The following is a 15,245-nucleotide window of genomic DNA, read 5'->3' as shown; positions in this document are numbered from 1 at the left end:
GCTGCCATCCATCTCAGTGACCTTCTTTAGACCTCCCAGGTTCAGGCCGTTAATGATTCACCTTTTTTTTTTACCTCCTTCCTGAGTCAGTGATGAATTGCTTCTGGTGCCAACCTAGGGGCTGTGCTGTCGATACAGGTTCAGAGCTTGGCTGAAACAGGACCGCACATCTCTAGGTCAGCAGCCGGCCTTGCTCCTTGTGAGCTTGGGGATCTGTGCTTCTGGAGCCAGATTAGTTGTTAGACCCACTGTGCTGGAGCCAATTAACATTACTTGGTACTTTTCCAAAAGCAACCAGGGTTTAGCCTATGAGTTCAGGCCAGCTTCTGCTCTGGGTAATCACATTATGCCTCGCTGCTTGAAATCAGCCTTGAGCTAATGCACTGTACTTTGTACCTTCAACAGGCAGAGTCAGTTACCGCAGCTCAGCTGATGAGCAGTAATTCATTAAGCCTCTGTAACTCAATCACTGCAATCATCTTTCTAATCTTAACGGGGCCAAATATATTCCCACTGTGATGTCACAAGAGTACAAAATTCCTCTTTAAGAAAAAGTATGTCTGGTGTTGCTCAGCCCTGATAAACCTCCAGCACTCTGTTGCCTACCCAGCGTGTTTCCTCAGGCTGGTTCCACCTGTGTAGCCAGAGCAGTATGTGCTTAAGGAAAACAGGTGACTTACATGAACGTGTGTCTCCTTCTTGTACAGGCTTGTGATCAAATGCAATTAAATTATGGTTGCTCAACAAATAACTGCCTTTCAACTGAAGCAACATCACCACTGCATGCATGCTGATGCCTGCTGAACTAATCTAAACCAGCTAGGGCTCCTGAGCCTCTGCTTGGGCAATTGCTGCTGGCGTGTTACTTGTGCTGCTGCTTCTTTCCTCCTCTCTGTCCAAAAGTCACTTTAATTAATTCCTCTCCTGCAGGACTCTTTTAACTGTAATCTTCAGACAGCATTCATTTAATTCCTTTAACCAGCTCATCCTCATCAGCTGCCCTTTCTTTAGCAAATATATACTTGCACCACTGGCATCAACTTTGTGTACTGGTTGAAATAAGTAACCAGTGGCTTTCAAACTAACTTTCATTAAGCTGCTGCAGTATTGCGTGTAGAACAACCTGTATAGATAGGTTGCAGGAAGCCCTGCAGAATGCAAGCAATCCATATCTCTAGCAGAGGAAACATGCATGCCTTGTGGTCGGCCATGCCTCATCTGCATGGAAGGCTTTACAGATAATTGTGTTGGTTTTTTTGGATTTTTTTCCTTTTCTTTTTAGCTTGGGTGGGAGAAAAAGAAAAACAACAGAGGATAGTTTCCAATAGGGAGGATAAAACAGTACAAATTAAATCCATTCTCTGGCCAGGGTAACAATTGCAATTTCCTGCTATTCCTTGGAAGCTGTACAGCCCAAGAGGGAGATATTTCAAGACCGGTGTGTCAGGGATAGAAATGCATGCATCTGGTTATTTTTAATGGCAGCTCTGTCCCTAATTTTCAGCGCTGGCCTTGATGAAATGCCAGCTGTTTCATTAACCTTCGTCAGCATGGCAAAGGACAAAAGGTGGCTCATGATGTCTGCACCTGAGACAAAGCTTCTTTTCCCAGCAAGTTGTTGAAGATTCTTAGCTGTAGCAGGCAGCACTTTGAGTAGAGAATGGAGAGAAGGGTAGAAGAAAACGCTGTGCCTCCATGAAGATTTGTGTAACAGAGTCTGCACAAGTTTCGTATCTGCAGTCTTCACTACTGCTGTCTGTGAGCTAGAACAAAGTTTCAATCAAGGTAACCATTTTCCTCTATAAGCCAAGAAAAATATTAGGTTTATTTTCAGACCATTAAGAATGGTCTTTCTGAATAGCCCTGCTTTCCTTGCTTCATATGGGCTGCTAAAACAGAAAGAAAAAGCACAATTTCACAACCATGGCAGCTGTGAGCTGCCACATGGGTTAGACCCCGACAAACAGAATCCTAACTGTGCCTTGGAAGAGCTTTCTCAGGGCCTGAGATTTAATCCACGGCCACAGCCAAAGGATTAGTGCTCCAGTGGTAGTGCTGGGCAAAAGGCAGGATTTTTGTTCCATGAGAAATGTGGTGGGCTGGGGGTGGGAAGGGGGAGAAAACACAAAGTCAGATTTCTTCCAAGCTCTGGTTTGTAGTGGTGTCAGCACTAAGGAAGCAGCACAGTGCTGCTCCGGCCCCCTCCTCCCTGCACGTTCTGCTTTGCAGCTACGACCAGTTCCTACCAACCACAGTCACTGTCATGGTTGCTACCTCCTCCCTCCGCTTTTTGCAGAAACACAATCCATCACTGTAAGCCCCGCTCATGAGACAGCAGTCTGAACAATGTGTTCAGTTGGGCTGGTGGCTGCTGGTCATGGGAAGGCTCCTAGTGATGCTGGAGATGTTGTGTTGTTTGGCACAGCCCTCGTGCACCCAGAAGGCTGCTTCCAGCCCCCGGGTTCCAAGTGGTGAAAGACAAAGCTGTTTGGGCTGCAGCCTCAGGAGGTTTGGATTTAGCTTATCGTTGAGATCAGACTCGCTGATCTTAAAATGTCAGCAGTGAGCTATGGAGCAAGAAGAGGGGAAAAAAGAAATCGTTGCCCAAAATTCAGGCAGCGCTAGTAAATGTCAGAGATTTGCACAGAAGGAAGTCTCAGGGCTGGGAGGCGTGCTGACATGTAGGCTTTTGGTGAAAGCATCTCCCCCAGGTCCTCACCATCTTGTCTCATGGACACCGAGGCCTCCCGCTGGGAGCAGCCCAAGGCAGTGCTGAGCTGGCCCAGGGCTGCCACAGCTTTGTGACCCATTCCAGAACCAGACGTGTTGAGTGAAGCATTGCTCTGCCAGGCTCCTCACCTCCAAGTTCTGCTCATCAGGACAGGCATCAGATTCTGAAAAGAAAGGGCTTTTTTTTCCAAGCAGCAATCATGACTACTTTAACAGGGGACAAACCGCATTTGCCCTAGACATTTCCAGCACATACAGAGAATCGTAGAATGGTTTGGGTTGGAAGGAACCCTTAAGATCATCCAGTTCTAACCCCCAGCTGCAGATGGCAGAACTCTTTTGACACAGGCTCTGGCCACCAGCTGCATGCCACGTTCAGGGAGCATCCCAGGGGCAAGCACAGCACATCTGAGAGCTGAGAGAGGGCCCTGAGCCGGAGCTGTTTCTACTGCTAGACAGAGGGCCTGTAAGAAATAAGCCAAGTATTCTTGAAAAGGAAGCAATCCAAGACAGGAGAAAGTTAATTACATTAAGACCGGAGATGCTGGAAATACTGATTCTCCAAGCAGTGGTACAACCCTAGCTTCGGCTTCTGGCACATTTAACAGCTAAACTCTCCCAGTCTAGCTGCAAACAGCAGCAGGTCTTTACCTCATAACCAGGTCGGGTTAGATTGAAGGAGGTGTCGTCCATTTAAATGCAGTCACCTGCAGAAGAGAATCACAGAATCACAGAATGGCCAGGGTTGGAAGGGACCTGGGCTGCCTTGTTCTTGGCATAGACAGAGATAAACAGGCTCGCATCTGGTGTGCCAGATCTGGAAGGGAGCCTGCTGAGATCACTGGAGTCCCACCTGTTTGCACTGTAGCTCAGTGCATCCAGGTCGTATGATTTGCTTTGTCACACTGAAATGGGGACGAGTGTAGAGACAGGTACTGAATTATTAGAAAATCCAGAGAATAGCAATTGTCTGAAAGCTTGCTTTCCTGCAAAACAGAACTTCTCCTCACCACGGCATTTAGCACATTCAAAGGCAATGCCAACATACAAAAGCCAAGAACTAGAGGCCTGTGATTTGCCTTTGCCATCTCTGTGCTACTGCACTTGAGAGAATGTTCCATAAGTTTCATTAAGGTCTGGAACTGTGAGCCAGGTTCTCCAGGACATCCGCTGCAGGCAAAGAGAAAAAGAGAGTTGCTGCTGTTTGCAGTGCCTGGGCCAGGTCCTGGGTTGAGTTTTGAGTGAACCTGGGCCATCTGGGTGGGACCCACTGAAGTTAGCAGGCTGTGTGTGGTTTGGATTCAGGTCCTGGTAAAACTAAGCTCCAGTCTTGAGGAGCACAGCTTGCTCCGTGGGCCTGGAGGACCCTTTCTGAATCCAGCGGTACAGCCGAAGGAGAGGTGGTGTGGGAAGTTGGCTGGCTGTTCATTCTACACCAATGCAGAGCGCCTGGGCTTCTGGATGAGATGGGATTTAGTCAGAGGGATGGAACATGGCATTGTCTGGAAGCAAAATCTTGAAGCTACAGCAACAGGGTTTCATCAGAACTAGTATGTTAGGGCAGACAAAGACTTGACAGTAATGCTGGATTATACAAACCATGGCAAGATCCCACCAGAGCATTCTTCAGGGCTCAAACGGCCAGCTGCAAAATGCATCCATTTAGAGAGGGATGTTCGTGGGCAGCCTGTGTGAAAATGTGCACATCATCTTGGCTTTGGATCGGCTGGAAGGATGTTTTTCTTGCAGGCTGAGAGCAGCAAAGGTTATTAATCTCTGAAAAAATCTGGGGCACTATGTTGAAGTGGGTTTTCATCAGCCTTGTGCTATTGTGTGTGTATATCTTGGTTTTACTAATGATTCAAATGAAAAGTAGTCAGGAGCAGTGCTTGGAGAAGGAGGTTTTCCTGTATTTATTTTGGATGCATGTCCAGTGGAAAAGTATCTTCCAAAGCATTTTGCTTGGCGACATGGGCTGTTTCGTTTGGAGAACAATTGATGGTGATGATGAGTGGTGTTAGATGTGATCACTGTTCGACAGCTTTTTGACTTGCCTGCAAGTCAGAGCAGCAAATTCCACATGACTGCACACGTGTGCCGAGGAGCAGGCATGGAGACAGTGGCCATGGATGAGCTGCTGGACACGTTCAGTCAGGTCTTTGCCAGACTCTCAGCAGGCACAGCACAGGTTGTTGGTGCGTTGCCTGGCTGTGGTTTGTTCGCTGTGCACTCTGCGTTTTGGTGAGCTAGCCCTGGACAAACGCTGCCCGACAGTGTGGGTATGCTGCAGAGATCAGTTTAACCTATTGGCACTGTGCATGGTACATGACATAGTTGCTGGAGCAGTCTGCTCCCATTGACTTCCCCAAATGTAATGAGGTAAATCCTAGCTGATGCTATCCTGGCACCCTACTCATGCCTTCCCAGAACAGTTGTACCAGCTGTAGCCCTGCCTACCTCCAGAAGCAAGGATGAGGGGAGTGATATGCTCATACTCATCCTGTCCCCTCGTTTCCTGCACGGGCCATTGGCAACTCACTGCAGAGGGGCAATAAGGAGGGTTAAATCAGTGAGGGTTAAGCCATTTGTCTGTCTTCATTGCTGAAAAAAGAACAGCCATCTGCCACATTCATTTCCTCCCTTTCTGCAGACTCCTCCAAGCAATTGCCTGCGGTCTCAGTGGCACAAGGAATAAATCCAGTGCAACTTTGCTGAAGTCTTCAGAATTGCTCCCAGGGAGCAGAGCAGGGCCTCCGAGAGTTTCCTAAGCTTCACAGCCATAGCCACAAGGCAAATAAAATGAGATTAACCAATTACAATTAAAATGAGAGAGAACTGCTTTTGACAGTAATTTTGAATTTCCCCTAAAAGCAGTTCCAGCTGTGACCTCTGACTCGTGCAGCGTTCGCCTGAGATCTGCCCCTGGTTGTTTGTTATAACTGACGCTTTCAAGGACATTCAGTCCTGCCTTAGAAGGTTTCCTAGGTGAAAAAAAGAAGTGAAAAATGGAAGAGGAACTAACACAGGGCATCCCTGCAGTGAGGCACAGACATGAGAGACCTTCTGCCAAGCAGACAAGAACAGCCAGGCAATCTCCAGTGGATTAAGTAGGTTAGTGCTTGCATCAAATCCCCCCAGCCCAGTACTGCTATGTTCCTATCATGCAACTGCGAACCCCATTCTGGCATCATTCATGTTGCCATTGAACAGATCTTTCCCACAGAGAAGCTGGCTGTGCACAGACCTTGCCCTCGCTTTGGGAAGAGAGCAAGGCTGTGTCTACAAGATTGGAGTAAGTATCATCATTCTTATTCAGAGATTTTATTATTATGCAGCCATGCTACACAAACAGCTTTCAACTTACCAATAGCACCCAGTCCTTCCCCACTACTTAATTCCCTCAAATGAGTGGGTATTTTTGACTCACTCCTTGGCCCGTTCTGCCATCCTCCAGCAGAATTTATCCCAGTGCTGTCCAAAAAACTATCCTGGAGGGGGAGATTTTGGAGGACTGATGAGGGATGAGTAACACAGTGGGGTGTGGATTTTCACCCAAATATCAGCACCCTGCAGCCTTCACTCATCCAAGGTGCTGCTGCTTCTTCCCATGCGGAGCGTGGAACAGATTTCTGCATGGGCTGGTCAGCAAGTAGCCTCTGTTGCTGGTATTGCCCATGTATCTGCAGACACATTCAGTGGCCATGTGAGCCTCCTACACACCGTGTTTCTGCTGGCACAGTGTTTCCACATTCTGACCAGGAGCTGACACACTTGAACCTTCTCCATCTTGCAGCACAGCTGGATCAGTTTCCCGTGCTGCAAGGAGACAAGGCTGTGAGAACAGTGACTTGAGCCAGTGATCAGGAGTGTAAAAATACATGTGAAGTTGCTATTTTTACTCTTCGGGCACAGAAGATGAGAGGGAGAGCAGACAGAGATAAAGAGAAATGTGCAACTCTGAAGGCTGCATTACCTGAGTCAGACAATGGAGTAGGTTATTTGTGCTCTGCCAGATTTGAAAGCCTTCCAGGTGCTGTAGCACTCTGCTGTTGAGGTCAGTACAGCAGTCACCTTTCTTTCTAATTTCCTTTGTCATCAGTAATTTTAAAGGAATGCATTATGCTACAGAGATGAGGTCTGAAAGCAATTTTGGTGACATTAATGCTGTTCTCTATCTCCACACCAGTTACGTTTATTTCGTTCGGAATGATTCAACTTATATTCAGTGCTGTCACACATGGGTGACTTTCAACACCGCTTTGTGTAAACAACAATCTGCCCATACTCAGCACAGTCTGATATCTCTGCATCTGCAAACACCATTGTTTGATTTGTAAGATACCTGGGTTTGCATATGAATTGTTACAGTCCATCTCCTAAAAGCTTCCCACGATGTACATTTCCCATTCTTCCAGGCAGCTCATCTGAGGGTTTTGTATTGATGCGGCTTTTCCTGCAGTCCTGCCTTAAACTTTGATGTTATAAATTGAACTGATATCTTCTTGGCCCTCCCAAACTGTGTAGAACAGTGACTGTCCTCCTTGCAAATACTGGAAAACCATTATCATGTTCCCCTCATTCTTTTCCCTTCTAGACTAAACAAACTCACTTCCTTCCACCTATCTTTACAGGTCATGTTTTCAAAACATTTTTATCATTCACTTCATTCTCTGCACACATTCCAGTTAGTCTATTATCTTCCTTAAAATGCACTACCCCAAACTGGACCTAGATTTAACACTGTAGGGATTAAATCTCTCACCTCAGAGTAAATCTCTTACTAGCTTCATTACATCCTGTTTGGAGCTGTGGCCTGTGCAGCCAGACAAGGCATTCCCCAAATGGTTTGTTTTTCCAGCTATGCTCCATTTGGAGATACTCAGACCAAACGTCAGGGCACCATTAGATGTGTTCCTCTTCAGTTCAGAAACCCTCCACTGGAGCTCATCAGGGGGCTCCGCAGGTGTTCCTAGTTTAGTTTTCACAAAGCATATCAGTATGCCTGAAACCAAACCAAGAAAGGATGCATCTCTTAGTTCTCTGCCTGACTTCTCCTATTTGTGGAAAACATATAAAAGGAGGGAAAAATATATCCTGGACAAACTAAACAGCCCCATACCTGCCTCGTAAGATCTTACAGCCCTTCAAAATATTTGCTTAATCTCCCAGTATCTTGGCAGGATACATAGGTATTAGTGCTTGCAGGTGTTCTTATCCATTGATCTCAAAACATTCTCCTCCTTCTTTTAAACATGGGGAGGCTGAGGTGTTTGGAGTCTCAGTTTTCATAGGCAACAAAGATCCCCTGCTCCATTTAAAGTCTATGGAAAATGTGGGTTGCAAGCCAGCTGGAGAATTGAGCTTCAAGTGACACGCTGAGGTCCCACTGAGAGTTAACACACAGTCAGGAGTTGGAGCCCAGGTTTCCAGAGCATAATGAGCAGAACCAGGCTGCCTTCCACTCCATCATATGAACACACTAGCACAGCCACATGCTCAAACCCGTGCTTAATAACCTACCCGGTCATGGTCGGCGTCACAGCACTCTGGATAGGAGTTGGGTTGAACGCAACTTGCTCACCAACTACAAATCTTCTTGTTCATCTCATATTTGGTTGCAAGCTGCATAGCTGAAAAGCACGTTAAAGAAAACAAATGGCACCTGCACCAACCCTGCCATATACCAGCAGTAAAAGATATTAATAGTTTCCAGGTCTGTATTTCGTAAGTTGGCTTGCCAAAACTCACCTGCCCTGTGTGAAAGAGGGGGCTGCTCAGTGCCGGTCTGTGAACAAAAAGCTGGTCTGTAGAAGACAAATCTGGGGGAATTTTTTAAATTCCAAAAATAGACAGAGGGGGAAATATGCCAGTAAGATGGATCTCATTTCATTTCCCAAATCCCTCTGGTCTCCAGAGTTCATTCTTTGCTCTTAATGTTTCATGCTATGGCTTATTTTAGTCTCCTTAGTGGAAAGTTTAAAGGATTTACTTAAAGGCAAATCTTCAGCTGGCATAAACTGTCACAGCTCTCTTGGCTTCAGTTGCCTTCAGTAGAGGAGCTGCCCTTTAGCATTTAAATTGCTTATTAGAAAGTGGAAAAGCAAGTTGCTTGAAGTCATTTGCAAAGAGAATGGGGAGTATAAAGCTAGGGGCCACAGTATAGATCTCAGATGAGAAACAGCCTTTCTGCATGGACAGGTGCAAATATAGAGCAGTTGCAGCACACACTGCTTCTCAGATCACCCTCCACAGCAGCTGTCAGTGCCCCCCAGCAGCACCGAGGGGTCCATAGGGTGTATCTGCTGAGCAGAAGGGAGGAAGGCTGCAAGCATCTCTTGCAGAGCACTGAGTGAGCCAGCCCTGGTGTCAGGTAAATTGGCCACATCCAAATAGTGCTTCATTGTGCCAGGGAGATGTGTGCAGAAACACCAAGGGGGTTGTAATAAATATTTTCCAAACTGCTGATTAATTCTAGGGGGGAGTATGACTTGGAACACACGAACCCACTTGCTACAGCCTCCCAGCCAACCAGGAAAGTCACTGCTTCAGCCATATGTCTGGGATAGAGGCTCCCTCTTGTATCTGGCAAGTGTCAGTGGCCCATCCAAGAGCCGTCTTGCTTTCAAACTCCATCTGCACTGACCTGTTGTGCAGCAACACGGTACTGTCATCACTGCTCAGTTCCCAGCTCATCTCCTTGTACTGTTTTGTGCCTCACTGCGTTGTTTTCTTTGTTTTCAAAGGAACTTTGTGTGAATCTGTAGCAGAATGGTTCAGAATTATCAGTGATCCCTTCATGAATGCATCCCTCTTCTCTCCTTCAGGATCACTTGACTCTCAGGCCGCAGATGTTCAGTTCAGGCACAGCTCTGCTTCTCACTCCTCTCTCCCTGCTCTAGCGTGGCAGTCTTGATAACAACATCCATCTGGGCTTCCACCATGCATGTTGTCTTCCTTCTCTGGTTCCTCTGTCCTGTACCTCCTGACATAAATTTGAACAGTCACAATCCTGACCTCGCTGATTCTCTGCTCAATGGTATAAGCAGGGCTGTTCCGGATCGACACCAGCCTGACTAAGACCAGAGCAGATTGTCGAAGCCCAAAGGATTGAAATGTTTTTTTTTGCCAGTGCCCTGGCTGGATTTGTGTCTCTGTAGGAATGTGTACACTTCCCTTCGCTTTTGCAATGGCACCAGGGTGTTGACGAACTGCAGTGCTGCTATTTATCCCTTAATTACTCCCATGACTCACATTAAAGTAATATTTTTCCATATAAAAAAACACAAGCAGAACTGACACCACTCAAGCTGCCTTTATTTTGAAACACATTCTGTACTTTGGGTTTCAAGGGTGGCAACTCAGGAGACAGCTTTATCCTTCTGGTGTCAGGGTTTGCTGGTCAGAGGAGTGAGACTCACTGGGCACTTTGCTCCAGGCCAGGGAGAAAAGGTTGAGCTGCTGTGCTACAGCCATGTGGGGCTGAGAATCACTGCACATGCTGTGAATTTTGGGGCAGATGAATGCTGAGCACGGCTCCAAACAGGGTGGTTCCTGTCCCCAGTGGTTTTGAGGTGTTCTTAGGACGTGTTCATCTGCTGATGTTCTTGCCAAGACGCTCCCTCTATTTGGTCTCCGTACTGCTTTATGTTTTTACATGTCTCAAGATGCTCAAGCAAAGAGAGCAGTACAAGCGCCGCTCCTGGATCTTATCTGGGGATATTTATCCTGTTCTGTGCATTGTATTAATTACATGTGCCACATCTGGGTGGGATCGTCCCTGCCTGTGTCAGTTTCTTTAAACAACTGATGCAATAATTAGCTGGCAGATCTCACTCACATCCTTTGGGCCAGTCTGGCATCCACTCCTATAGAGTCTTCCATGGACTTTGATGGAGTCAGTGTCCCTGGAAGCTTTCAAGAGTTGTGTAGAAGTGGCTTTGAGGATCATGGTTAGTGGGCATAGTGGGGATGGATGGACTCAATGATCCCAGTGGTCTCTCCCAGAAACCTTCTGAAGCTCCTCATATGTGTTTGATACTTGTAAATTAGCATATACATGGGAGACAGGATCATCTGTAGGGGTCCTCATCTTTTACAAACATTCTTGCCTTGCCTTGGCACTAGACTTGTCAAAAGTTGTTCCAGTTCAGCTGTGGAGCCAAGAGAAATAAGGCAGAGCCTGAGCTGTCTGTTTGATTTCCCCACTTGCCGCTGCCATTATTTGCAGAAATTAGGTGTCCCTGGTGATGGTGGCCCAGGCCCTCCCCACTTTGTGAGGCAGGACCAGAGATGTGCACATGATTCCTCTGAGCTGTGCCTCAACACTGAAATCATACAAGAAAGGGAGCACCCATGGCAAATCAAACACATCCAGATTTGGGGACATTGCCTCCCTGCACTCTGACCGGACAAAAACCGTCCTTGTGCTGTCCTTTCCCAAGTCGGGGGGTTGTAATATCGCTGCAGATGTAGACATGGGAGTGCTCAGAGCACTTTTGCCATTGCATGCTTTAAGAGATTTGATGTAGAGTCTGTTAAACTTGGCTGGTAATGTGCTTAGACTCTGTGCAGATAAAGTTGCCTTGGTGTGATACCTCTGCGCTCCCCTGACACACACTCTTTAGCTTTGCAAAGTGTGGTTTAAAACAAAAATTTTAAAAATGCAACTTTGGCTGTGCAACCTATGCAGGAAATGTGTATAGGAACCGTCTGCGCAGGAAATACCTACAAAGGGAAGCTGGGGGAGGGAGTGAAGCCGGGCAGACCTGGGTTCTTCTCCCAGCCCGTGTGCAGCTTCCCTTCAACTTCTGTTGGCTGTCTTTGTTTTGCTTCCTAGGCCCCACATGTTACAAATGTCCTTAATGAGGGTTTGTCAGCTTTCCACCACACTGGAGTCTTGTCATGGCTCTTCTCCTCCGAAGCAGAAACCTGCAGCCGTGGCTTAAGCCAAACAGAGCCGGAGCTCAGGAAACCACTGGGCTGTTCTGAAAGCCTGCCTCAGAGGAGAGCCCTAGGTTTCTGAGTTGAACTAGGACTGAATCAGTAATATAAGCATTAAGCTGAATCTCTTTCCCTAGAGGCCTTGTCTCTTCATCTCCCCTATTGCTCCTGAGAAGCTGATGAAGTGGGAGTGCCTCATGGCACTGTCTCCCTCACACCACCGGAGCCCCCTGCATGGGGATTTTCAGCCTGGGCTGAAAGGATACAGGGAAGGAAAGGACAGTGATGTCTGAGGAGCATCCACCAGAGAGGGATCAGGACAGGAGCAGACAGGATAGGAGATGGGCCAGATAGGGGCACACTGGCCATCACCTCCTTTCTGCCCCACACAGGGACAGCTGTTAGTCCAGGGACAGCTGCTGCTTGACTGACTGCAGCACAGTGTCATGGGGCCATTCCCATGGTGGGTACATGTGGGTGCAGCAGGAAAGGACAAATAGAAGCAAAGGAACTACAGGGGAAAAAAAAAGTCAAAAAAAAAAGCAAAGAAACAGAAAACACAATAACTATCTCCCCTGTGAAAATCTTCACAATTCAGTGTCCTGCTGCAGGGTTATTGCCTCGACTCATCTCACGCATCTGCCAGCAGCAGTTTCTGCTTTCAACAAGTGACTTTGAAATATGTCACCATTTCAAGTGGGAAGGCAGAAAGATGGGAACTGCCTTGTTCCCTTTTCTACTCCGGGTTCAACAGAGGGCTGAGACGCAAAGCACAAAGCAGGGTATCTTCACACCTCCACTTGACCTGGGCCATTCAGCCACAGCAGCCAGGCTGCAGCTTCGCCCTGTACATGGAGATGGCTCTGCCAAACACCCTTCACCTCCCAGCTTGCAGAAATAACACCTTCCTCAGTTCTTTTTCCTCCGTTGATCAGTGTGAGGTGACAGCAGCAAGTGGCTGTACTTTCACAAGTATGGGCTCCAAGGCTGCTCTAGGAAAAGAGCTTAATCACCTCTTGCATGTCTCTTGAATCAGGGACATCTCTCAAGCCCAGCAGCTTCAAAGACACATCCCCTGCACTCTATCAAAACAACATTCAGAAAGCAGCTTGAATTTCTTCCAGCTGGCCTCATGTTACAGAGATCCCTATCAGCACCTGGGAGGAAAGAATTAGCAAGAAAAACAACTGTCTCTTTAAACTGCTGAGAGAAAAAAAAAGAAAAAAATCTAAGAAAATGGCCATGTAAAACACATAGATTTAGCCCAATAATGTCCAACCAGTGCAATCTTTTCCTTAAATTGTTTGAGGTAGAAAGCAGCCTAATGGTTGGATTTTCTTGTATCAGCCAGAGACTTTGAACACTAATAGCAGAGCTTTACCAAAGCCAGGTGCTCTTGCACAGGTACTGCCTGTATCACCTCCCTCCTGCCATTTGCAGTGAGCTGGGCCCTCCTAGGCAGAGTGCTAACACGGCAGGAGCACGTGCCTGTGGAAGCAGAGGTCAGCAGAGCAGACAGCCCAACACACTGGAGTTTCAAAGGCACCCACATGGCTCTCCTTGCCAACCCAGCCAGCCACCGCCAGGGATTTCTTGTGACTCTTTCCTCAGCAAAGCACCACAGTCGCAGACATTTCCCTTTTAGTGGGAGATGAAGCAGTCGGGCTCAGGGTGAGCAGTGGGAGAGCCTGGAACAGTCAGCTCCCTTAGCAGCAGAGCTTCCCACACTCAAAGCTCTCCCCAGTCTCCACGGGTCCCTTTTGTTGTGGTTTGCTGAGCCGCTTCCTCCTGCACAGCTGTCCCACACCCTGCCCAACCCTGCAGCCATCCTCAGCATCGCTCCTTTGGTGCACGGACCGACTCACTGGCACACAAACAACTCCTTTGAAAGAACAGATACCCTCCATTTCAAAGAGCAAAGTCTGCAGCTGGGGAAAACTGGCAGAGGACACAAACTGAATTTGTTTTCGCTTTGTGCTCCCTGTGGTTCCTCGCACAAAGGGAGGAGAGCCCTGCAGCACGAGATGGGATTTGGGGACCAGAACTTGGTGCCTTTGCACGTTAGAAATCATTTCCGTTAGCAAGCCTTACAAGTGCTGTCTCTGTTGGATCATCAGCGGATACAAGAGTTGCACTCGATGATCCTTATGTGTCCCTTCCAACTTGGATTGTTCTGTGATTCTGTCTTTCTGCATTTGGGATCCCACAGTGCTGTTTTTCTGTCTTTCCTAATACTGTCTCCCCTCAATTCAGACTGCTGATGGGCCCAGCTCCCTGCTGGCTCACCTCCAAGGAGGGCATTATATTATGCCATCACTTCTCGTGCTGTTCTTTTATCTGGCAAATTTTCATTATGATTTGGAAAAAATCGCATCCATCATGGTTATTTAGCTATTACTCACAACTGTCTTCCCTTCCTATACCTAAATACAAAGGTGGACAAACACATAGGCAGATACGAGAATGAAAAGAGAATGAGAGAGAAGGAGCAATTCATGGTGATTACTGACCCAAATCAAGTCAGAAAGGGTGAGGAATTGCACTGAGCTGCACCAATTTACACCTTCTGAGATACTGACTTGCCCTGGCAGTAAAACATTTCTAATTACCTGAACTCAGCATACTGTCTGCTTGGATTTAGTGTGCAGTTAAGGGAAAATTCACAAGATGCAATTAAAGCAGAACTTACAGACTGATGTTTCAGCTTCTGAGAGTCAAAAAGGTGAGCTTGAGCACATGTAACTTCAGAGACAAACCTGATCTTCCCCTCTTGCTGGGAAGATGCACATAACAACAGTGAGTGGGGCTTTCTTCAATTTGCTCTGTCCTGTGTGTATTTAAGATAACCCTTTTTTCCAGAATTTCATTTAGCTACTCATACCACAAACACAAGGACAGGTGGCCACCAGATCCAACTCAATTCTGTATGCTGGATTTCAAGCTCAGAAATTCATCTGGTTCTAGTAAAACATAGTCTGAAACCTGCCTGATGTTTAACCCAACCAGAGAGTTGTATTAAATTTCTAAGCCTTCCCAATCCTCACAGGAGATTGAGAAGGCATTTTTAGAAAGGAGTTGATTAGGAGTTTAATTATCAGATATCAAAACCCATTCTGTTGCTGAGGTCTCACTGGAGAACGGCATTTTTAATGGGAGACTCCAATTCTGTTTGTTTCTTCTTGAAATTCAATGTCCGGACCTCGGCGGTGCATGCTCGGTCATGGCAATTTGAGCTGTTTTCCCATGGCTTCTTCTCATTCTTCTTCTCATCAGATCTCACTGCCATTAGCTGTGGGGTAGCAGGACTCAGAACCTCAAGCGTGCCCTGTTCTAAGGAGCTGCTATTGCACAGAGAGGACAAACAAGCCGTTCTTCAGGGCCAAGGATGATGGAAGAGGACTTTGAGGCTCCACCAGACATTTGCACTTCTGCAGAATGGCACGTCCATGGGCGTGCAGGTGTCCAGGAGCATCAGAGCCACAGCAAAGCCTTCTTTGCCTCACCCCGTGTCCTCAAATCCTCTGTCCTTGAAGCTGACACGGTGATCATTTCACCCTCTTCAGAAACACCCGGCT

At 47.1% G+C, this 15,245-nt stretch overlaps 1 protein-coding gene across 25 annotated transcripts in view; it reads left to right on the top strand.

Moving 5' to 3' along the window:
* Positions 1 to 15,245, top strand: part of CCDC92 (coiled-coil domain containing 92) — a 102,526-nt gene that overhangs the window by 68,728 nt on the left and 18,553 nt on the right. The gene's annotated exons all lie outside the window — the stretch shown is intronic.

The sequence above is a fragment of the Lagopus leucura genome, unplaced genomic scaffold (assembly GCF_019238085.1).
Source record: "Lagopus leucura isolate 7727_CA_CO unplaced genomic scaffold, USGS_WTPT01 Super-Scaffold_806, whole genome shotgun sequence".
Classification (NCBI taxonomy): Eukaryota; Metazoa; Chordata; class Aves; order Galliformes; family Phasianidae; genus Lagopus; species Lagopus leucura.
The sequence above is the reverse complement of the archived record's forward strand: the minus strand, read 5'-3'. Positions and strand labels throughout refer to the sequence as shown.